This window comes from Ictidomys tridecemlineatus, chromosome 12, assembly GCF_052094955.1.
Source record: "Ictidomys tridecemlineatus isolate mIctTri1 chromosome 12, mIctTri1.hap1, whole genome shotgun sequence".
NCBI classification, from domain to species: Eukaryota; Metazoa; Chordata; class Mammalia; order Rodentia; family Sciuridae; genus Ictidomys; species Ictidomys tridecemlineatus.
In genome coordinates this window covers 55,365,955-55,391,632 of record NC_135488.1, presented here as the reverse complement: position 1 = coordinate 55,391,632, position 25,678 = coordinate 55,365,955, and the positions used below count along the sequence as shown (strand labels likewise).

The window sequence follows — 25,678 nt, the reverse complement described above, 5'->3', positions numbered from 1 at the left end:
AACCAGAGAGATTTATAGTACAGAGTATATACCCAAAGTAAAACAATTTCATTCCTCCTAAGTTTCCTTTGAAATAAATCGCAATAGGAAATTAATTTTATAAAGAATACTTCTGCATGACCATTGGAAAGTTACCATCTGTTCCAGTTAACTATTTATTCATTTTTAAAAAATCTCAAAACCTAATGATTCAAAATAGCATCAATTTCTTTCTTTCTTTCTTTCTTTCTCTCTTCCTTTCTCTCTCTCTCTCTCTCTCTCTCTCTCTTCTTTCCCTTCCTTCCTTCCTTCCTTCCTTCCTTCCTTCCTTCCTTCCTTCCTTCCTTCCTTCCTTCCTTCCTTCCTTCCTTCCTTCTATCCACTGGGGATTTAACCCAGGGGCACTTTACCACTGACCTATATCTCCAGCTGTTTTTATTTTTATTTTAAAACAAGAGTCTTGCTACTGCATAAGGGACTCTAAGTTGCTGAGGCTGGACTCAGACTTGGGATCCTCCTGTCTTAGCCTCTTAAACTGCTGGGATTATAGACATGTGCCACTGTGCCTGGGGAAACATCAGCCATTTTATTATTTTTCGTGATTTTTGAATTATGGGTCCAATTGGGCAGTTTTCATTTGCGCAGTAGAGGGGTTGGGTCATCTGTATACTCTCACTCAGGTGTCTGGCATCTGAATGGAAACTCTTTAACAGCTGGTTAAATTTGAACAACCTGGTACCCTTTTTACTTTGTCTTCCCAGGACAGTAGCTTCAGGGCATCTGGACTGACATACTGTGGTTTAAATATTCAAAAGCTCATATCCCAGTAGAGAGTCTGGTAGAAGCTACACCAACTCTCATTACCAATCCTTGGGTGTCACAAATAACTTCAGTTACATTTTGTCAATTGGAAGTATCACTAAAACCCAACCAGATTCATTTAGAGGGAAATAAAATCTCCTTTTTTGTGTATCAGTGAGACCCTGAATGTGCATATGAACTGGAAGAAATAATACATGACATGGCCATTTTTAATAAATGCAATCTATATTTCAACCTCATGGCAGAAACTTCATACTGTACATATCTCAGGCAAGTATACACAAGACAGGACAGAGGCAAGAATCTACCAAAGTGTGACTTGACACATTTAAGTAAATCAAAAACATGTGAGGGATATCCAGGACAGGGTTCCTAATTTCTGCAAGTAGATATAGGAAAGTATATTTTGGAAAGGATGATAATCTGTGAGGTCAGTCATGTTCAGGAAGGAGATTGATTAGGCGGACGAAAAGAAGGAGAAAGGGAAATTAAGAAAGATGGAGATTAGAAGACAAAAGGAAAGGAAAATAAATCTATGTATATATATTTTTAAAGAAGCAGTAGATTATGTAGCCTACCTTCAAGTCATGAGTAAAATATCTTACTGATTAAAAACAAAACTTATTTTACAGATGCATGTATGGATCTGGGCTCTGTCATTTTCTGTCTGAAAGAGGATGCGGTAATTACTTTAGGTATTTCTCCAGGCTTGTAAATTGTAATTAATATCATACTTAAGTTGTATGGTCATTATGGAGATCAAAGAAGACAATGCGTAGAAAATGCCTGTTCCCAAGTACAAGGGCTCAAATAATTCTCACTACTCCCTCAAGAGGTACTGGCATTAAAAATCCATCTTAAAAGACAGTGAGTTTGAAAAGAAATCACAAAAGAAGTCTATTGATCCTGCCTTATCAATGCTGGTTAAATCTGTAAAAAACAAAACAGAACAGTTTCAAGCAAGAAAAACACAAAAAGTCAAATGATGATCTTGTTTCTTTTTGGATGGAGAATGTATACAGAAACAGAATGAATACTGAGAAACTGCCTTTCAAGAATATGAAAACTTTTTCTGACTATACTAAAATTTTTCTCTGTACATAATTATTGTACCTAATTGTGGATGGCAGATTTGTACCAGTATTCCCACAGATTAATCTTAATGAAATTACCTAAATTATAGGATTTATAACAATTTTATATTTTATGAAGTTCAGTTCCTATTAATAGGAAGTTACTCTAAGTTAGTTAGCTTCTTTTTAAAAGACTTTACAATTCTGTGTAAAAACAAAGTGGTATCTACTCTTAAGTCCATGTCAAAGATTAGTGACAATTTGAAAATAAGGATATATAATAATACATTTATTTCTGTGGAAGCAGGAGGCAAATTTAGATAGCTATTAAAATTATTTTTTTTCTAGCTATAAAGGATGGAAGCCAAGAGCTTTGTTGTTTGTCATGCTTAGTAGTTTATTTATGGAATTAATTTATAAATAAAAGCTCAAAATATTTTTAAAAAATCCACCTTATCTTCATAGACACCACATGCTAACTTTATGTGTCAAATTGTATATTCCTTGGATTTATTTCTCAGTTATTCAGTGTATTTTCTTAATGTGTCTATCTATACACCATTGTCAAACATACTAAAGTACTATATCCATTAAAGAAGAAATTTATACTTGTTATTACAAAACCTTTCCATTGTATTTTCAAAATAATTTCATTCACCCTTAGATTATCAAATTCCTAAAAGTTGACTATCAGATTCTATTAATGAATAAGTAATTAAAGTAAAATGAATTTTAAGTGTTTTGTTTTCTGGCAGTTTGTGATTATAACAAGAAACAAGATACCTTGAAGCAATTCTTCTGTGGCCAAAGAAAGGCAATATGACAGAATCTCAACTTCACAAGCTTAGAGGCAAAGAATATGCATAAAATCGACAGTGTTTGTAACGGTCAGTTTCAAGATTATCAAAATGAAAAAGAAATGTTCCTATCACCATAGGATTTTAATTGTTTTTTTTTTTTTTTTTTTGCGGGGAAGTATGGGGATTGAACCCAGGAATACCTTACCACACAGCTACATCCTCAGTCCTTCTTATTTTTTACCTTGAGACAAAGTCTTGCTAAGATGTTGAAACTGTCTTCAAACTTTATATCTTCCTGTCTCAGCCTCTCAAGTCGTTTGGATTACAGGTATGTACTACAATACTGGGCCACCATAAGATTTTTATGAATCAAATTCAATGTTTAAAAATTTCCAATATGGAGCAATCGCTACATAGCCAGATAGATAAACAGACAGGTATGAACACCTTCAATGATAAGTAAGGATTAGTATCAGCATTGTTTCTACTAATTTCCCTGTCAGTTCCTGAAATTAGCTGACTTGGCTTTTTCTTTCTAAATGAAATCTATCAGCGCTTAACTTCTAAGAAACAAAACTCCAGTGTACTTAAACTGTATCATACTATTTAAACTGTATCAATATCTCTATGGGTGTCTATAAGATCCTCGTGGGATATAATGACTGAATCGACAGCAATGATAGCAGCATATGATGAGGAAGTGGGGTTATATTATAGAGAATTTTCCTCTATTCAATTAATCATTATAACATCTCTGTATGTGAATTGTTATAATCCTCATTTGATGAATGAGAAGAATAAATTTCAGAGAGGGAATACTGTGTGTCGTGTGTGTGTGTGTGTGTGTGTGTGTGCGTGTGCATGCTCAACACATACACACACACGATACACACACATAGAGTACACTCCCTTTGTGTGGTGCAGGGGTTGACTTTTTTTTTAAGCCTTTCACATTTTAAACCCAACTTCCATCCTCTCAATATCACTGCCCCCTTTCGGGAAATGGCATTAACATGAGCATAATTTAAAATGGAAAACATCTATTATATATTTTTGTCCTTATATTTCTCCAATTTTTATCTTTGAAAGAAGATTCTTTTTCATACCATATTAATATATTGTATTAATATTAATTAGTAAACATGGCAGATTATAAAAATATAATTATAATACTCAGTGCAGAATTACCTGTGTGACACATTCTGATAAATGTAATTATTTCTAGACTTGCATTGCCCAAAATGGTAGCCACTGGCCACATGTAGATAATGAACATTTCAAATGTGACTACTCTGAATGTAAAATATACTCCAGATTTCAAAGACATGGCATCATATAAAGCATATTAAGCATATCAATATTTTCATATTTAGTACATGCTGCAGCAATATTAAATTAGATATCTTATGGAACTTAATTTTGCCTCTTTTTGCTTTTTTTAATACAATAATTAGGGATTTTGACTTTCATGTATGGATCTCATTGCATTCCTATCAGACAGCTCTGAACTAGAAGCATGCAAAAGGCTGGATTTATTTCTCATATTTCAGACCAGAAAACTGAGGCATAGATGCATTAAATAATATGTCCATTCTCATTTATAGCTGGAGGAATATGGCTTACTATTGAATCAATCTGTATAGCAGGAAGTAACTTTAAATGGAAACAAGTCCAATTCCTACATTTTACTACTGGAAGAAATTTTGACTGGAGAGTTTACAAAATCATATTATAGGTAGAGCAAAACTTGCAATTTTTATCCAAATGCTACTGTTTCCATTTTATGATTCTACCATGAGATGTCAGTGTCCCTTCAACTGTCCTCTTTAATTCCAAAAATATAAAGCACATTTGAGACACTATGGCAAATTATAAAGTTGGCTTTGCTAATCTTTACAATGTAGAACTATATCTTAGTTCCTGAACTTGGTGCCAATCCATTAATAACACTGGGTTGAAGATTAGACACTTCAGCAACTCTACTTCCAAATATTATGATTCTTTATTTCAAGCCATATTTGCAAAAGCTCTCTGAAACCTAAAGAACACACCAACAAAACACTAAAAAAGAACGTTTTGACTCTATGCTACAAAACTGAAATTTCCTAAGGGCAACACATTTGGCATATTGAAAAATAAAACACACAGACCACAGTTGGAGATTTTATTTTCCTTCCTAACTTTTAGGATTGTACAGAAATTATTCTTTCCAACGAAGTGAACTGAAACCTTTGTTTTCCTTTAGAATTATTGGGCAGAGATTCACTGTCTACACCATTAAATACTGCTGAATATGACCTCAACACAAGAAAAATATGAAAATGAATGCTTCATCACTTTGGAAAACCTAGTACTCTTGGGATATGGAAGAACCAACATGTAGGAATTCACATTTGGTGCCTGGATGGGGCTTCAAGTCCCTCTCATCTTTGTTGGGTAAGCTTCTTATGTGTTTCTGTCACTCGGTTTCTTCTTTAGAAATGGCAGGATTGAAGGCATCTCCTTCCTAGGTGTATTACAAGAATAAAAAGAGACAATATGTCAATTTAATGGCATCTACCTGACTTAACACTGATAGTGAAAGCTGTTCACTGAATCTGAATGTATTTTCATGTATACAAATAAACTGCCTGTACTTGGGCCCACCATAAAAATGTGTCATTCATTTAAAGAGAATGAGAATAACAGCTTTCTCACCACAAGGTTATTGTGGAGATTAAGTAATTTAACATATGCAATATAAATAAAATAATATTAACAAAAGTGTATACATTAATTAAAATCCATGTGGAAAATGACACAGTTTCCAGATAGGAATGCAATCCTATGAGCCTGGTTCATGCCTCTAATCCCAACTATTCAGGAGGCTGAGGAAGAAGGATGGCAAGTTAGAGGCCACCCTCAGCAGTTTAACAAGGGCACAGAGGTTAGTGGCAAAGCATCCCTGGGATCAATTTTTAGAAACAAAACAAAACAAAAGAAAGAAATTCAATTCATCCCATAAGAATTTTTATATGTGTTTCACAGAAACTGGGAAAGTTCATACTTTAATTATGTATGTGTGTGTGTGTGTGTGTGTGTATATGTGTGTGTGTGTGTGTGTGTGTGTGTGTGTGTTACTAGGGATTAAATCTGGGGGTTCTTTACCACTGAGCCACATCTCCAGCCCCTATTATTTTTATTTTGAGATAAGGTTTTGCTGAGTTGCTGAGGGTCTTGCTAAATTAATGAGGCTGGACTTGCCCTTAACATCCTCCTGCTTCAGTCTACCAAGTTGCTGGGATTACTGGCATGCACCTGGCTTCATTATCTTCATTTTCATTAGGGTAAGAAGTCCAAATTTAAAGCAAATTATTCTCAAATTTAAGAAGAAAACTATTTTGACTTCTAACAGAGCAAGAAGTAGAGTTAAGGGTGTCTTAAATTTAGTTTTGCGAGTGATTTACAATGTGCTGCTGGAACCCATTGATTTCTTCCCCTAATTTACCAGTTGGACTTTCTTGTTACACTATTTCAGGCTTCTGTGGTTCTTTATATTCTTAATATTTCTACAGGTAAACTATTTTCTGTTCCTTATTCTCATTAAAAAAAATGTCATCACTGTTCAATTCTCATTTTAAAAGGACATTACTGACTTCACTATGATAAGCCTTCTCAAACCCATTTTTAAAACTCAGAAAAGGACCAATTCATTATCTAATGGCATTTCTTGAAACTGGAGTTGTTAATAATCTATCATTAACTGAAGCAATATCAATTTAGAAGACATATTATTTATGTCAAACTAATCTATCTGAAGAAGGTGACACCAATGTTAACAATTTGATCAAAATAATACAAAAATGGTTTTTAACTGAACATGTGTGAAATGAGGAAGAAGTCACTTTGGCTTAATATGTAAATGGCATATATCTATTAATACTGAAACTTCCCAAGATGAAATCTTAGCTTAGCTTTGGGTAGAGGAAAATTCTAGGTATTTTTTAATAAAATTGGATTGCAAATAACTTGATTATAAATAAATTAGGAGAAGTAATGAAATTGCCCTAAGTGTTTTAAGTAATTAAGCCTCTGGGTCATGTATTTTCATTTGATTAAAACTAAATAATTGTTCAGCCACTGAAGTGGCATATATTTCTAGCTTTCTGTCTCCACAATATACCTTATTTTCTACAGAAAATTGACTTTTCTACTGACTAAAACCTATACAGAAAATAAATTAATCCAGAGCTCCCTATTATACTAGAATTTACTGATATATTAAAGCAACACTAAGACACTATGACAAATACTAGCAGAATGATACCTTAATAGACTTAATTGGACAATGGAAAAAATAGATCTTGGTCTGAATAAATAGTAGAAAGTAGTTTCCAGAAGCTATAGAGATACTGCTGGTACCCTTGGTCCCTGTAAGTGAGAACACAATGGCTCCCAATCTCAAAATCCATATTGCATGCCTCTTGTCTTCCAGCTGCCATTCTTCATATGAAGAATATATTAAAAAAAAGAAATACTTTTTATGCTTTTATACAGCTTATGGCCTATATTTAGAAAGACACTAAACAATTAAGTTTAGAATTATGATATCTTATCAGTCATAGGGTATACCCTGGATAGTATGAGAAGCGCATATCCAGTCAGGGTGGCCAAGCAAGATGCATTGTAGATGTTTGATATTTAAGATTTAACAACTGTATTGGCTTAGCCTGGTGAAGGGAAGAGATTATGGGGTTTGATTTTGTTGTGTGTTAAGTGTAGCTTAGAAGAATAGTCTGTGTGAAGATCTCAAGAATGGAAAAAGCATGCTGTAATAGGTGAAAGGCAACTAGGAAAAAAGAAGAAAAATGAACAGGTGATTTGGAAGGCAAGTCAATGGTAGCCATGTAGGCCAAGGGCTTGCTGGTTATGTTAAGGGTTCTTACCTTTTCTTAGAGGCAAGGGAAAAACCCAGTTATGACATGATAATGTTCATGTCACATAACATGATAAAGTGTTTGATAATTTTGGTATCAAATGTCAAAAGTACAAGCATTATAATTTACCATATTATGATAATTATTCTTTTTATGTAATTAATTCAATATTCAACCCTAAGCCATGTTAACTGTGTAATGTGATTTTAATGTATTTATCATTTCCAATGTGCTATTTACTTTAATTTTGTGTCTTTTTAATCTTTTTTCTTTATTCATCAGAAAAAATAAAAGAAAAGGGAAGAAAAGAAGGGATAAAAAAATTAAAAGTAAACATAATATTACCACAAAATTAAAGTAAATAAATATTACCACATTGGAAATAATAAATACATTAAAATCATCAGAAAAGACCGCTAACATGGCTTAGGGTTGAATATTGAATTAATTCCATAAAAAGAATGCTTGTCATAAATATCATAAAATTATAATAATAAACATAAAATTATAATAAAGACTTAATTATAATAAGACTTAAGAAATTAATGTTTAGGATCCAACAAAAAAATAGTAGGTATACCTAGTTACCAAACAGGTGACACTTAAAGTATTCATATGTAATAGAAAAAAATCTTTAAAATTTGGAAAGTAAAAATCTTTAAGTAAATGGAGCACTTCCAGACTTTAGTAAAATTGATACAGATCTATTTGCACAGGTAAATAATCTGGTTCAAGCATTAAAATCTAAAGATAATTTTTTTTAAAAAAAAATTAAGAGAGGTAGGCTAGAAAAACAAGTCCTTACTGTAGGAAAGTAATTGGGTCACTGACACCTGCACAGCCACTCCTGAGCCAGGTAAAAATAAAGCAGTAAGTTCAGAGTGCTGAGGGAAAGAAAATATAGTTGAGAATATTATGCCAGTCAGGTTTTGTTTGTTTTTTTAATATTACATTTTAAAATGAGACATTTTAAAAAGAAGTCAAGTAGCAAAGTATGTATGCTAATAAAACCATTCATCAACCAAACCCAATAAGGGAATATGAAATAAGGAGGCAGAGGTCAAAGACATTAGTCCCGTTTGCAATTTTCAAGTGAGGAAGGTGAGAGGTTATTCTTCACATGTAAGGACATTATCCATGTATTCCTTAGCACGTAGTAAATAAAAGAATTTAACAACTGTAAGTCCCTCTTTTAAATACTATCTAACAATAAAATGCAGATATAATCAGTGGATTACAACTATGGATATTGAACTTCATAATAGAGGAGTTTGGTAAAAGGTCTGGGAATAACTGCATATAAATGAATGTAGAAAGAACTGAATATCTGTGGAAAGCATGACTACAGATTAGAATATAAAATGATACAAAAACAAAACATACTGATGCACAGTTAGTAAACCACTAGATGTGAAAGAAAAAGAAGAAGACCATAACAATGTTAAGTTTTCAATTTAAAAGGTATTAAGTAACAATATAGTTATATATGAAGTTGAACAAGGAAAACTAAAACCATAATGATTCAAAACATTTCAATAGTTACATACTGGCTTTGTGATTTTATAGGAATATTTTAGTTGTTTATGTCTAATAGATATAAATATTTGTACGCATATTACATGTGGACATACACACATATACATGCCCACATAAAATTCAGAAATTTCTTTTTACTCTTACTTCCATTTGTTCTAATTACTTTTTGCAATTTAAGCAAAGGGAAATTGAAAACCCTTTCTGAAAATACATATGAAACTATTCTTACATGATGGTGCGAATTTACCTGTGCAAATGCCATTCAAGTCCCTATTATTCAGACAGTTTCTCTTTCTGCTCCTTATTTCTGTATATTCATAGAAAAACATCTAAACAAATATTAACATGATATTAAAAATGGTTTTTGTTTTTCTTCCAAGTGGTGGGAATGTTGGTGATTTTTTGGTCTGGTTGTAACTGTATGTCTTTATGGAATTATTTTAATATGCACTTATTAAGCACTCTTTACATTCTTTCAAATAGAAGCTGTTATTTAATTAAAATCTCTCATTTGCTTTTAATCCACTGTTTAAATTGTTATTTAATTAAAATGTTATTAATCCAAAGAAAACCATTTTCTTTTTAAAATAAAATCAGTATATTTCTAAAATCAAAACACAGTGGCACATGATACAGAATATATTATATGACATAGGATGTAGAATATATTCTGATCTATATATTAGGAAAACAGAAGCAACTATTAGGGTTCTGAATCAGATTTGGGAATTTTGCAAATCGACATCCCACCCCATCCTTCCCTCCCTGCAATCCCTGGCTTCCACATTACCCTTAGCTCTAGCTATTTCTGGTGATGTCATCAGACTGGCTCCAACCTTGGGGACAAGGCATGGTTTCACAGTAATCTCAAGGAAGGGCATCATTTGCCTACAACCATCCCACTAAATTCTCCAATTTCTTCTTGTACTTCTATCATTGTTTTCCTCCATTAGTTTTCAATTTGTGTATTCTGATATTTTTAAATGGGGATAAAGATTATAGAGAATATACTATCTTTACAAAGATAGTAGTAAGAGCATTTTCATTAACATGTTTATATTTGAATTATACCAATGCCTATCAATGCCTCTTTAAACTATTTTGGTTTTTATCATCTAATAATCTGAAAGTTCATTAGTATATACCTATAATTTATAAATTGTATTACTTTTTCCTTCTCTGTATTGAATATGTATTCCTGGGTAATCCTCCTTTTTTTTTTAAAAAATTCTGCTGATGGTCCATTAGTATTTAGTCTCCAATGTTTCAAAAGAGACATATGAGCCAGGCACACCTGAAATCCCAGTGGCTAGGGAGGCTGAGGCAGGAGGATGGCAAGTTCAAATCCAGCATCAGCAACTTAGTGAGACCCTAAGCAACTCAGTGAGACCCTGCCTCTAAATAAAATATTAAAAAGGGCTTGGATGTGGCTCAGTGGTAAAAGCACCCCTGGCTTAAAAAAATAATAATAATTAAATAATTTAATTAATAAATTTAAAATAAATAGACAAATGATTCTAGTTGATTCAGTCTTCACATCCTAGACAACTCTTGAGGTAACAGTGATAAAACTAGGGTGTGGATCATGTGACATGGTTAAGATTTCTTCAACTTGCCTTGATCAAGATCACACTCCTTCTCGAGAAGACTCACTACATTTCAGCCATGACAAAACTTCTATATTCTGTTGCTGTTGGTCACAAAAAGTTTCTGGCTGGGTATGGTGAAGCACCCTCTTAACTACTCAGGAAGTTAGAGTCAAGAGGATTACAAGTTTGAGGCCAGCTTAGTCAACTTAGCCAGATCTTGTCTGAAAGTTTAAAAGCATAAATAAAACAGCCTAGGGGTATAACTCAGTGATAAAGAACCCCTTGGTTCATCCCCAGTTCCAGAAAATAATAATACTAATAATCCTAATAAAACTAGAGCAGTACAAGTGATTCTGCAATGGCACAATATGGTCACAGTGAATACTTTTCTGTTGGTCAGCAATTATAATTATTTTTGTCAAGGACTATAGGTCTTTACAGTTTTCTTCATAGATAGCTTTTTCCCCAAGATAGACTTCTAATTGGAGAGTGTTTGATGTCATTTTCTCTGACAAGAGCCACTAATGTAGAAATTCAATATGGCTGATTTAAAGCAAAGGCAAATGTGAATATAAAAGCAAGATAAACAGCTGGCTGAGTGAAGATTTTTTTTCTTCTTCTTCTTTTTAATCCCTTCATTTTTCTTTATAAAATGAGACTCTTGGCCAGAATTCACACTCAGATGTAGTGCTGCCCAGGGCTGCACTGAAGATGATTCTGCTTCAGGCAATATTCTTGTTTCTTCCTTGCTTGCCGTCTTTGCCTTACAACAATCTCACAGCTCCTATCTTTCATCTGTTCCTTCAAACTGAAAGTCTAAAATGATTTCCCAATGATTGCATCTGACTCTTTTAAACAGACTTCAATCTGTTTGCTCTGTCTCTTCCTCCTCCAGGGTACCTGAGGTAGCTCACTGAAGCATGATAAAGGTCTTTAGGATTACACCTTTGGTGATGATCATTCTATCCACAACCAACCAGGTCAGCCCTTGTAATCAAGATTCTAAGAAATGTTGTGGAATTGACCCAGCTGCAAAAGATCAAAATGATTGCCAAAATAAAAAAAAAAAAAGGAATCCAGGAATGTTTGGGAAAGAAAGGTGAAATGAAAGAGAAAGTGAAGGACAGGGAGGTCTTTTGTCAACATTTACAACATTCAGTAGGTTTTCAGAGCTAATCTGTCTTGAGTCGTTCGTTTTATTATTAATATTCATGATACTAAGAGAAACATACATACCTTGTGAAGTTAGTAATTTAGTTACATTTCAGATGCTGAAACTGAGTTTCAAAATCAGATTTACGAATCAGATTTTCTGACTCCTGATTATGAAACTTGTTTCCATTATACAAGGCAGGTGTCTTCTAGCTTTCACTTTCACATGATCTAGAAATAAAAATATGTATTTGTACTAGGGATTGAGTCCAGGGGCCTTGTACCATTGAGCTACATGCCCAAACCTTTTTAATTTTTTTTATTTTGAGACAGGGTCTTACTAAGTTCCTTAGGACCTTGCTAAATTGCTGTGGCTGGCCTTGAATTTGTAATCTTCCTGCTTCAGCCTCTGGAGTTTCTGGGATTACAGGCATGTGGGTTACTGCACCCCATTTAGCAATTAAAATATTTTAAATACAAAGTGACAACTTGCACTCCTATTCACCTTGGCAACTCTGGTTATGATATTGGCCCCTGGAACACTAGTTGCATGAGATACTGACTTGTAGAATCTGTGAAGAGGGAAGGGCAGAGTCAACCAAATTCCTCACTTCTATGTCTTACAACCAGGTCACAGGTGAAATGCTATTTCAGTGAGCAAAAAGCATGGAAGCATCAAAAACAGATCTGTCTCATGTCAGTTTCTGCCATGTAATGAAATTGTTATGGTCCCAGCATGAAGAATTATGGTTAGAAAGTAGAAATGAGAAACCCTTCCTATATTGAGAGAGAGAGAGAGAAATCTTTTTCTGCCCGGTTTTAGCAATGTATTCTCCACCAGCATTTAAAATCGACTGTGGTTACTATGGTCAGCTCTTACCTCCAATTTGAAATGGGTTAATTTTTAGAAAAAAATGCATCATCCTTCACTACATTCTTGTTATTCTCATTCTTCACAATTCCATAAGCATTTCCATGCATTCCTCTTGTTTTTTTTTTTTTCATTTTACTACTTCCACATTACATTTATATTCCTTATGGGTTTTGCAGGAACATTTATTTTATAGAAAACTAAAATTAACTAAAAATGTGAAACTTTCACATTTTATTGGTGAAATTTGGGGCATGGTGGGGGAAGTCCTTTGTGGTATAGTTGTACATGCAATTGTAGACACCCCAGTGAAAATCTGTGTTTAAATGCCAGAGGTGCCTAGCACTTCCATTTACCCCTGATCCCTAGAGCTGGAAGGCTTACTTTCTCAAATGGGCTGCTGATACATTGTTGAGTTTAATACAGTGGTATTAAATTCCAAGGAAATTCCAAGAACTAGAATAAAAAGTAATTGTCCATGTAATTTATGTCTATAAAATGAGAGTGAAAAAATGGGTACAGAATTACTGTTTTTAGAATATGACTCCTACATGTTTTTAAGCATTCTTGGAGACAGCAATACCCTTTGGAATGGAAAGTGGGATTTGCATATTTCTTGTTACATCATATTTTCATGTTGGTACATTTTCTCCCTTTTATCTGATTTCAGTTGAAGTACTGTCTCACCTCAAAGCCCTTTCTCAACTTTCATATCAGAAAAGGCCTCTCCTGATCACTGTAATGAGTTGAAGGTTGTACCACTCCCAGCAGGTATGTCTACCTCCTACTCCCTGGAAAGTGTGAATGTGACCTATTTGCATGAAGAATCTTTGTAGATGTAATTCATTTAATTATGAATGAGACCATTCTGCAATACCCAGTGGGCCCTAAATCTACTGACAGAGGTCTTTATAAGAGATAAAGAGGAAAAAACAGAAGTGGACACAGTCATATGAATCGCACTCATGCAATCACAAGCCAAGGGACACAAAGACTTTCCAGAAGCCAGAAGAGTCAAGGAAAGATTCTCCTCCAGAACCTTCAGAGGAGGCCCAGCCCTGCCAACACTTGATTTAGGAGTTCTGATCTCCAGAACCATGAGCAAATAATATTTTATTAGTTTAAGACACCAACTGTAGGGGAATTGGTTATGGCAGTCCTAGATAATTAATACAACTGTTCTATCTAAAATCACAGGTTTTTCTCTCACCTGCTTTATTTTTCCCTTTGGCATATATCTCCACTTTATTTATTTATTTATTTATTAATTATTAAGTGCTTTATCTCCCCTCTCTAGCTGTGTGGGTAGAGGGTGTGTTTATTTTATTTACTTTTTTATTCATAATGCTTCAAAGGTTTTTAATATGTATTAATAATCCAATAATTTGAGTCCAGGAAGAGCAAAGAAAAGGAATTAGAATAGGAAGAAAGGAAAAGCAAGAGAACAGAGGAAGGAGGAAAAGAGACAAGTGAGGAAGGGAGGAAGGAAAGGGAAGGCAGGTGAATAAATGTGTTTTTTTGTGATCTTTATAAATCTACATTTGAAGAGCTATAAGAAATAGGAAACCTATATCTCAGGCAGAGCACACTGAACTCTGCAGAACTGGCTAGGAAGCAGGCTAATCAGACTTGTCCTGTCACAATTATTGCCCTGAAGGGCAGGCATTGAGCAATGATTCTTGGGAACAGCCAGCAAGATTAGACCCAGCTGCTCAGCAGACACTGCAGATCCATTGTTTTCCTCCCAGATTCCAAGTCACACAGCAAGGACAGTGTTCCAACATCTGCTCACCCAGTGCTTCTTTACTATCTTTGTCATTCCCATAGCCTTGGTGACAGCATCACCACTTAGGAGCCAGTCTTCAGTGGGCTCTTCCATTTAGGAGGGCAAAGAATCCACACCAGTAACGCTTTCCTCAGACTGAACTTCCTACTCCCATACAGAGTGAGGAAGGACAAGGATGTCCTTGGCAGAGTTGCCAGATTTAGCAGACACTCCCAACAATAAACCTCCTGACTCCAAATTCTAGACAGTGTTATCATCGCTCAGTTACAGCCTGTAGGGTGTTTTGTTGTTGTTTTGCGGCAGGGGTGGTTTTGGTGGGGGTATTGCTTTTACAGTCATGGCAATTGAACCTAGGGGCACCCTAGCACTGAGATGCACCCCATCACTTACTTTCATATTATACTTAGACTGAGATGTACCCCAGCCCTCTTTTAATTTTTATTTTTGAGAATGAGTCTAAATTGATGAGTTGGAGCTTTGGACTTGCAATTCTCCAGCCTCAGCTTCCCTAGTAGCTTGAATTACAGTCACCTTGTATGTTTGCTTTGAGAACAAGATAATTTCTTCCTTTCTATTTTTATTGATTTGTTTATTTAGTACTGGGGATTGAACCAAGAAGCTGCTTAACAAAGAGCTAGATCCCCAGGCCTTTTATTTTTCATTTTTAGACTGCTTCTTCCTAAATTGGTGATGGTCTTGCTGAATTGCTGACACTGACCTGAAATTTGTGGTCCTCCTACCTCAGCCTCCTGAGTCACTGGGATTAAGGGCATGCACCACCACATCTGACTCTTCTTTTCTAAATGTAATGGGTTTTAAATATAAGTGTGTGGGCTCTAATAGAAAAGTTGGCAATTATTTAATACTTTATGATTTATAAGTCATAAAGCAAGGGACACACCTTTGACATCCCTGCTGACTACTTTTAATTGTTACTTTCCAAAATGTAATCATGAGAGGTTGAATATTCATGTTTACCACACATATATAAGCTTGCTTGTTTTCTTTCTATTCGCTTACATTTATTTTTAGCTTCCATCTATAACAACTTTACTACATGTTTACATTTAAAGCTGAGAAAATTTATTTTCTAAAATAACTCATAATATTTTTAAAATTGAGATTTGCATAGGTTTCATGGTTCTGATTTCTTCTATTAACCATCAAAGAAGAGACCATGTGGAGCAGAGCCATGTTGGAAAATAATTTCATAACATAGACTAGTGTGTAGCATGCTGAGAAAGTGCTTATTGGCTGTGTGATATCTTTGGAAACAAAAGAAATTATTATATCAATTTGTTTTCTTTTCTGGTTATATGTAAAAAAAGGAAAAGATCCACTAGAATTATTCAAAACTTGCCAGTTGCTAAAAACCCTCAGTATATGTGATGCTAATATTTGAGGATTTTTCATTAGTATGTATCTAGCATTTACCTCCTCTAGATTCATATCGCGTATCTGTTCTGCAAAAATAATGTACCTTTCGTAATTACATATGAATGTATATACACAAAATATCCTGGCATTATGTTGACTTTAAAATTTCTGAGTGTTTTGTTTTGTTGTTACTTTAAAAAAAAATTCTTAAACTCCCTCTTGATGTTATAGTCTCACCTCCCCCATCTCACATAATATATGCAAGATATGTGCCAAATCATGGCACCTGGAGCTTTATTGATTGCCTATATTCACAATTGGCTCAATCAAAGGGATGTAGAGGGTGAAAAATGACAAAAGGAGTGATAAGCAATCAAACAGCCAGAAACCATCATTAGCCCAATCTCTTACTGTTGACTAAAGATCTTACTTTAGTTAACGAGGATGCAGATTAATGATACACAAACAGCTCATCCTTTGTCATTTTTCCAACTATGCTTGGATGGGGGAAAAAGCCAACCTAATTATAAACACTGATGGAAATACCTAAGTATTTGGCCAATTATTCTACGCATGTTTAAAAAATCTCAGATGTCTGGAACCTAGATGAAATGAGAACAGGGGCAAAATAGCATCTCACAAAGCACAGTAAACCACCTTAGTTTTAATGAGGACCTGAAACATCCAGACATCTCTGATCAAACCAAAATGTAATATAAGGCACAGGAAACTGGCACCTACTTTCATATTAGACTTAAAGTTTGATTTGAGTTCTCTAGGCACCTCAAGGTCTATGGAGCTGCAGTACTTTATATTTTTGTGTGTCTATGAACTTGCACAAAGTCCTGCTAAGAAAATCGTCCTAATGAACTCTTCATTGTCCTAATGCCCAAAATCTCCTCTCTGTCCAGTTAAGTTTTTTCCTCTTAGAAATATTTTCTTAGTAGATATAGTACTTGCTTCTATGAAATAATCTGAAAGTCTTAAAAATGCTTTATAGTCATTTAAAAACTATTCTGGAAAATTATTTATGCAAGTGAAAAAGCAAAATACACACACACACACACGAATACATAGTCTTTTGCATAAATTCCTCAAATAATAAGGGGAAAATTAAAGGAAGAAACTTTTTTTTTTTTTAGCTTGCCAGTGTCTTATCTCTACTCAAAGAGGTGAGATGAGAGATCAGAGACCTCCCCAGTCTGGGCTTCAGTTGCTTGGGCCCAACAAACAGCACTTTTCTCCTGCATCCCACCCTGTTGGTACTTAATAAATTTCATATTTTTGCTATTTTAAAAATTTTGCTAAGAGGCTTCTTCCATAGAACTTATCATCCTGCCCTCTATTTTCTAGTTGGATACCACCAAGGAGAGGCAGCAAGTGGGATACCACAAAATCTGAGACAGGAAGACACTGGGGTATTTATTCTGCATGCCACCATTACACAAGGCCATGGTTCTAATATTTTGTGTTGCTCTTATTCTTCACCCAGGTCTTCAGGTGCTGTGGACCCTCCTCTCCCATGTCTGTGATGTTTGTGAGCTATGATAACATTAGTTTCCTCTTCCCTCTTCAGGTTTTCTGGTTTTCACTGTTATTAATTGCTGGATGTTACAGCTTTCTATTTTGTTTCTCTCTATTACAGCCTGTGTAACTGTGAATTCTTTGGATTTTTCCTATTTCCTGCTATGAACTGGACCATAGCTTGTGTTTAGAAGTATATTGCATCAGTCTTCTGAAAATACTTTATTCATGCCACTTATGACACTATTTAGAATTTGTTTCAATCATGTGTCTACACATTTTCTTCCCTATTAGGGTTTGATTTCCTTGATATTATGCTTCAATCATGTCATGAATGTATTTTTAGGAATACACACAATTCCTGATAAATAAATGTATAATGGATAGATGAATGAATACACAAATTTGAACTCCATTCCTTGTCAGCTAAAACTTTAGTTATGTCAAAAGTTTCTTACTCGAGACTCTTACTTGGATTAAAATAACAGGATACCATCTTTGTGTCATATAAGTGACAATAAGTCCAGAGGAAAGCAGCTTGATTCCTACATCTGTTCACATTAAAATAGAAATCTGTGCCCCAGGCATCCAGGCCAGAGCCCAGGAAAAACTCACAAAAGAAAGAAATAATACTCCACATGCTCTAAGTTGGATTTGTCCTGAGATATATTCTATGAAGCTTCAAAATAATAAACACTTATTTTCTTTTTCTCACTTTCACAGTAACACAATTTAGAGAACATCTTCTATATTGGTTATAGATTCTTGAGAATGGGGGGGATACCAATGTATGTAAATGATGGGTGTTGTCAAAGATTTAGAATGGTTTCAAGACAGCTCCTGCTATAAGGTGTTTTAAGGAATAAATACATGCAAGGACAGGTCAATTGAAGTGTCAACAAGTGATTCAATTTGCTTAAAGAGTGCAAATTTTATTCCAGAGTTCCACAACTATCATCAAATGTTTTAAAAATGCTGGGACTGCAGACAAATGTCACATGCTGACAGTAGCATAATAATGTTAATTCAACACTACTTCTTTCATCCAGCCAGTAGGAGCCAAAGGACTGTAGTTCCATTGAGCAGCCATAACCACTGGTGGAAATGAGATCTTTCATAGAAGTAAGCCTGTCTTCTTTCTATCCTATGTTATAGGATTCTCCTTTTCATTGCCAGTAAGGAATTATCATCATTAATATTAAAGCAGGACTTGATTTAACCATGCAATTTACATAATTATGTAGTTACCCACATATCACATTTCTATTTCATTATTTTTAAAATCCTTGTTTTATATAGAGTAATCATTTCTCTCCCAAGAAACTATGAGCTAGAATGGAAACTCAGTTCACCTTTAGTTTTAAGAGTGAGTTGTATTGGTCTAAAACTTTAGTTCTTAACTGGGAGCAAGTTTTTCCCTTGGGGACATCTAGCAATGTATAGAGACATTTTGACTCATCCCATAAAGGAGTGGGTGATGACACTCAGTGGGTAACATGCAAGGATGAAGTTATACTTCCTGCTATGCACAGGAAAGCTCTCCATGAAAAAGAATTATTTAACCTCAAATCTCAATAGTGACAAGGATGAAAAACATTAGTCTAAATACAGTCTCATCTCTTTTGTCAGACATGAGTTCAAGAATGAGAATATAACAAAATTCTGGCCATTGACTGATGAGAAGACATTGAGTGACATCATCAGGGAATGTTCTTCCTTAATCTTAAGCAAGCACTGCAAGAAGCAGTTGGCAGAATAAAGAGACACTATGTACTTGAATCGTTAAAGATATGCTTCAATCCATGGACCACCCAACTCTAAAACTGGTTCCATTACTTCTCAGCTTTCCTGTGAACCATGCATCCTCTGTATTGTTTGGGTTTCTGTTACTTGCATCAACAAGCATCCTAACTGAACTACCTCTACTCCATGTGATCATTCAGGAACATGCATGTTATCTCTGGGGACATGAATGTTAATGTCAAGAAAAGCAAGGACAGATATGAAGTCCAGAATTAAGAAAACATGAAGATCTAAATACTTCTTGGATTAGCAAAAAGTAAGCAATGTGTAAAGGAAGAGAAAAGATGAATAGGAGAACATAGAAAGATTAATATCAGTCATTTAGAGAAATCCTATTTTATTGAACAAAATGGCAAGAAGTGGCTCCAATACAAACTCAGGATGGAAGGAATGTTGTGTTTATCTTGAAAGAAAGATGGTCTATTTCTAGGTACTAACTTCTATTATGTTTCTATAATAAATTTTCCTGGAATCCTTGGAGAAAGTAGCATGAATGCTTATGACCAGGCCTCAGACCTCTTATTACAGGTTCCTTTTTTATGTCAGTCTTCAAAAGTGGGGGCTCCATCCCTCTAGCTCGTTACCCTCCTGTTGTTGTTGCTGTTGTTGTTTTTTCCCAACTGAAGGAACTATTTCTGTTGTCTCAATCATTTCCAACATTGCTGTATTAGAACTTGGATTTATATCCCATTCATTGCCCAACTGATTCAACCAATCCTACCTCAGCAAATTATAACAACAGTAGACACTCTCACTATGTCAATGCCAGATGTTTCTTTAAAACGGTGTAGTTATTTTGGTCCATACAGCTTTCATAGTAAAGACATATCAAACAATGGTCTCATTCTCTTATCATCTATAGTGATATAATTTTAAGCATAACTACACTTAAGTTTCACAGCCCTGGAAAAAAGCATATTTTTGCCATAGATAACTAGAAACAGAGTACAGATGAATGCATGAATATTTGGTTGAAACAAACATTTGATAGCACTTAAAAATTTTGTAAAATAATTCATATTCATATGTAAAAATAATATTATTACTTATTGTTAGCAATTAACAGTTACTGTAAGCACCAAGCTCTACTATGATCATTCTATCATCCTGGGAATGATCATCACACATCTTGGGCTGAGTTCTTGGGCCGCAAGTTATATGAGCTTTAAGATTTGGAATGTTGTTTTCAGCTTTACATTGCTGCCTCAAAATGCCTGAGGAACACACTAAGAGGAGGAAAGACTTATTTTAGCTCACAGTTTGAGAAATTTCAGTCCATGCTTAGATGACTCCCTTACTCTGGGGATGAGGTGAGGTAGAACATCATGGCAGGTGTCTGGAGGAGGAAGAGGAAAGCTTTTCAGCTCATATGACAGCCAGGAAGCAGAGAGGGATAGGGGATGGGGCTATGGTCATAAGACCTTTCATGGAACCCCCATCACCAGCAGTGACCCACCTCCTATAGTTTCCACCAGTTCCCAATAATGCCATCAAATTATGAATCCATCAAAGTATTAATCCATTGATGACGTCAGAGTCTTCATGATCGTCAATCACTTCCCCAAAGCCCCACCTCTGAACATTGCAGCATTGATGACCAAGTCTTCAAACCAAGAGCCTTTGGGAAACATTCAATTTCCAAACATAACAGAATGGCTATTCTCAAATGCCATCTTACTAAGATTATGATGGCTCCATTAAATTGACAGCCAGATCAAGATCAATTTGTTTATTTTATATTTGTGTGTGCATTATATGTAGATATAGATATTACACACACACACACACACACACACACACAAACACGCATTCCCACATTCATATAGTCATTCTTTGGTATGGGATCCTCTCTCTGGGAATACAAAAATCAGTGGATATTCAATTCCTTATACAAAGTGGCATTGCATTTGCATATGACCCATGCACATCCTGTTGTATATTTAAATCAACTCTAGATTACTTATAACATCTAATACAATATAAATGTTATATAAACAGTTGTTATATGTTCAATCCACAGTTGTTTGAAGGAGATGGCTTCCTTCTGAAAAAACAAAGTAGAGGAAAATTTATATATATGTATATGTTATAAATTATATATAAATATGTGTATATACGTATTTTTTCTAACATCTCCCCTTGGATAATCAACTCAGTGTATATACTATGTGGCCATATCCTGTCCCATTACCCTTTCTGCTCTAGTCCAACATTGCCTCTGTTTAATTGTTTCTGCTTAATTTGGAAATTCAAGTATATGATGCAGTTGACTTTCACAGTAAGAAAATGGCCATTTTCTCAAAATTTACCTTCATTAATAATAAATGGTGAGCTTCTCAGACAGAGGATGCAAACATGTGAAAAGCTCTGCTCCTGTTTCCTCTTCTTTATTTCTCACAATGAAATCAGAGGCACTTCCTTAAATGCAAAGGTATATAGTCCAAATCTACTCTTCTAAAATCAATTTTACACAGTTTAGACTGTAAACTGATAGTTGATTCTAGAAGCTTTTCTTATATAAAAGTTATGACTACAGAACTGGTATTGTGAAAAATATTTTCTTGTAGCCATAGAAGTAGCAATAGACAAGTGGCCTCATAAAAATTTAATATTGAAGTAATTGCATTTTGAATGTACTAGAGTAAAATTATTATCATAAGAAGATATTTTATACTAAAATTACAAAAATTGGACTAAAATTAAAATAGAGTCCCTAAGTGAGACATCTTGAGAATCCATTAGGAGCAAAAGAACAGATTGAATAAGGACCCTTTATCACTCAGGGAAATTATCTCTCTATTGTACAGAGAGGTATTTAAATATACACTCTAGAGTTCAGAGGCACCAGTAGTTACAATGATTATTTATCCAACATTGACTATCCCTATTATTGATGATAATAAATTTCATTTCTCCTAAGAAATACATTGACCTAAGCCAATTGTGGTGAATATATCCTATTCTACAGGAACTTTTCCCTCAATAGTTTTTCTAGTTAGTTCAGAGTGACTATTTTACCCAGTTCTAACCAAGGAGAAACACAGAGACACTTTTTTTTAATTATCCTTTTCTTGTGGCTTGGGATACTGACTTTTGAATACAGTTATGGAACGACAGCATCCATCTTGGTCAGTGAGGTAACATACGTAAGTACAAAAAGACTGAAGACAACATTTACCAGCAAATGGATGGAACTGGAGACTATTATGCTAAGTGAAATAAATCAGTCTCAAAAATCAAAGGCTGAATGTTCTCTCTGATATGTGGACGCTAACACACATGGAGGCAGAGTGGGGTTGGGGGAGGGGGATAGATGTTCATTGGGTGAGGCTGATGGGAATGAAGGAAAGGGAGGGGGATTGGAATAGGAAAGACAATAGAATGAGTTGGACATAACTTTCCTATGTTCATATATGAATACACAACAAATACAACTCCACATTATGTCTAACCACAAGAATGGGTAGTTATAATCCATGTAGGTATAATATCAAAATACACTTTACTGTCATGAATAGTTACAAGGAATGAATTTTTTTAAAAAACATGAAGACAAAAATACAAAAAGATGTGAATGAAAAATATGGGTGTTTGATAATACAATAGAATTACCTATTTCAGGATTCCTTGTAAACAAGAGACATGGTTGTTTTCCATACTCTGTTACCTGGACCTGATTGCATCCTATCTAATAGAGGATAGTTCACAAGTAACATGAGAGACATTCACTCAAACTCATCTGTGCATCTAAGAAGTATACAATGAGACCAGCAGCACAGGTTTAAGAAAGTCTCCTGGGTATAAGATGGAGTTAACTATGTACAAACTACAGGAAGACAGACAAGGAGTATTTCTTCATAAAACATTAGGGGAAAAGGAAATAGACTCTAGGGGGAAAAAAAAGATTCCTAGAACATATAAAGGGGAGGAAGAATATTGTAATAAAGACTCAACATATATGATCTAAGGAAACAATTTAAGTATGTTCGTCTTCCCCAAATAATATTTAATTATAAAAATAAAATTTCATTATTATATTTTGTTAAAAAATTCCAATTGGAAGAATAAACCTGCTATGTGCAGTAACCAAGCAAATTTTTTAAGAATAAAAATTTGACTTTATATGACATCAAGATTATTTATAAATTAATAATAATAAAAATGCTACAGTATTTGCATAGAATAGTTAGGTGTATCAAAGAGAATTAAAAGTATTAAAATGTAACCCAAGAAATCTGAATAAAGTCATAGTTTGATTAATCATATTGTACCAGTGTTTCTGTCAAACAATCCCTTGATTATATAAAATGCTAACACTAAGGAAAACTATTACAATTTCCCCATAAACTTAAATTTATTATTCTAAATTGAAAAGTTTCTGATAAAACCTTATTATATGATAAAAATTATACTTCAATCATTTAATTCCCTAACTCACAGTTTATAATAGATTAAATAGATTAGATATTTATCAATATAAAATGAAATCAAAGAAATTATAATAGTAAGTATGGATTAATGTCATATGAGAAACAGAATTTGAAAACACTATAAAGAGAAAGACAAAATATAAATGGATAAATGAGTTTTTTATATGAGAATAATTAGTGATCACATTAGCAAATAATTCTCTCAAATTAAGAAGGAACTCCACATGGGAAAAAATAGGGTAGGAATGTAAACATTAATTGTTCAAGGTAAAAATATAAGTACTTAAGTTTATACACAAAAATGTAACAATTACCAATATATCATTGAAATGCAAATACAGTAGTTAAAATGATTTTTTAAGCTATGGTATTAGTAAGATTAAAAAGTAAATTAGAATATAATCTGGCAGTTTGCATAAAATGTCCTAAATAGTACATTCAGTTCACACCATGTAACCATTTCATTTCTGAGAATGTTTTTTTATCCAAAGGAATTGACTGAAAAAGTAATTGAATGCACACATACATGCATATATCCATACAGACACATGTATATGTGTATAGACACAAATATTGCTCCATGTTTTAATAATTTTGATGACAGATTAGCTGTGTTATCATATCATTTATTCTGACAAATGTGTATAAACAACATACATGACTAGTGATAAAAAGTTGTTTAAAAAAAACATTCTCCGTTTATGGAACTTAAAATCTCTTAGTAGTAGTTAAATAATAACAAGTAATACCTATATGCTAGGTACTATTATTTTCAGGAGATTGAAGCTTAAAAACAATAAGTTGGTTGCAGAGTGATGTATGGCTAGTGAATAGGAAGGTTAGAGTAGAATATAGGTGGTTAGAACAATGTAGATCAAAAACAGGTGCTTACTATTCCTTTCCTTTATTTCTAAAAGTCCTATGTAAAAGAAAGTTTCACATAACAGGAAATCAGAGAGGAGTCTAAGTGTATTTGGGGGCAGCATGATTTTTATAAGATTCCTGAGACCTAAGAACCCTGAAAAGTTAAGAGCTGCTAGTCTAAATTGAGTTTCATTTTCATTTGTCAGATGATCACCATGGACTCCAGCCAACACCCTGGCCTTCTTCTATTCTATTCACCCTACTGGGCTGTCTGGCATGTCCACCCTAAAAAAAGTCCCAGATCTTCCTTTAATTTGCATACAAAATATAAGATGCCAAAGAAAGGAAATAATACCCAGTACCTGTAAGTAGATAAGCAGATGAGAAAGGAGACAGAGAGATGGTGGATTGGAGTTTTGTTTGTGTTTTATTTCAGAGGTAAAAATTTAAAATTGACACAGAGAAATTAATTTTTTTTAAGTATCCATCTTATAACTTATAGTGATTTCTCTTACAAACCATCCTATAACCTAATAACTTTTCTGGGTTCTAAATACACAGAGAGGGAACTAAATTAGAAGTTAACAAAAGTGAATGTCTTGCTATATAACAAATATAACAAACAAGACCTGATAGAGGTAACTGATTCAGACATTCTCATTTTTATAAAAGTGATGTCTTTCCCCTGCTTTCTTAGATTAAAACCATACTCTCTGTTTTAGCTGGCATTAAACTGAAAATGAACTACAAAAGAAGTTCTGTTCTTTCCATGAAAGGCTATTGATTAAGGGAGAAATTAAATATGTAAGGAGGCATGGGGGGAAATTAGCAGGAGAGGGAGATGTCACTGCAACATTTATGCAAATGTATTTCTATTAAGCAATATGGTTAAGGTCATTTTGTTATAACCTGAAGATTGTTAATTCTAAATACATATTACATTTTAATCAACTACCTAACTTCCCACTCTTTACTGAGAAATTTACATTCTGACTACATTTTGAGGGCAGTTAGGATCCAGCTAAGCTCTCGAATATAATAACTATCAGGAAATTGTCCTGAATTATTCATGTTAATTATGCTGAACCAAACACTGTAGATAGGAAAATGTATTTCCTACTGAAATATGTTTGCCTTAGAGAGATTTCTAAACTGA

The 25,678-nt window shown here is 34.1% G+C and overlaps 1 long non-coding RNA gene across 1 annotated transcript in view; it reads right to left on the bottom strand.

Moving 5' to 3' along the window:
- Positions 1 to 343: 343 nt before the first annotated feature.
- The window catches only part of LOC120884939 (uncharacterized), a 172,123-nt gene continuing 146,788 nt past the window's right edge, over positions 344 to 25,678 (bottom strand). The window contains exon 3 of the long non-coding RNA XR_013428853.1: positions 344 to 5,180. This is a non-coding gene — a long non-coding RNA (uncharacterized LOC120884939). The remainder of the gene's footprint in view (positions 5,181 to 25,678) is intronic.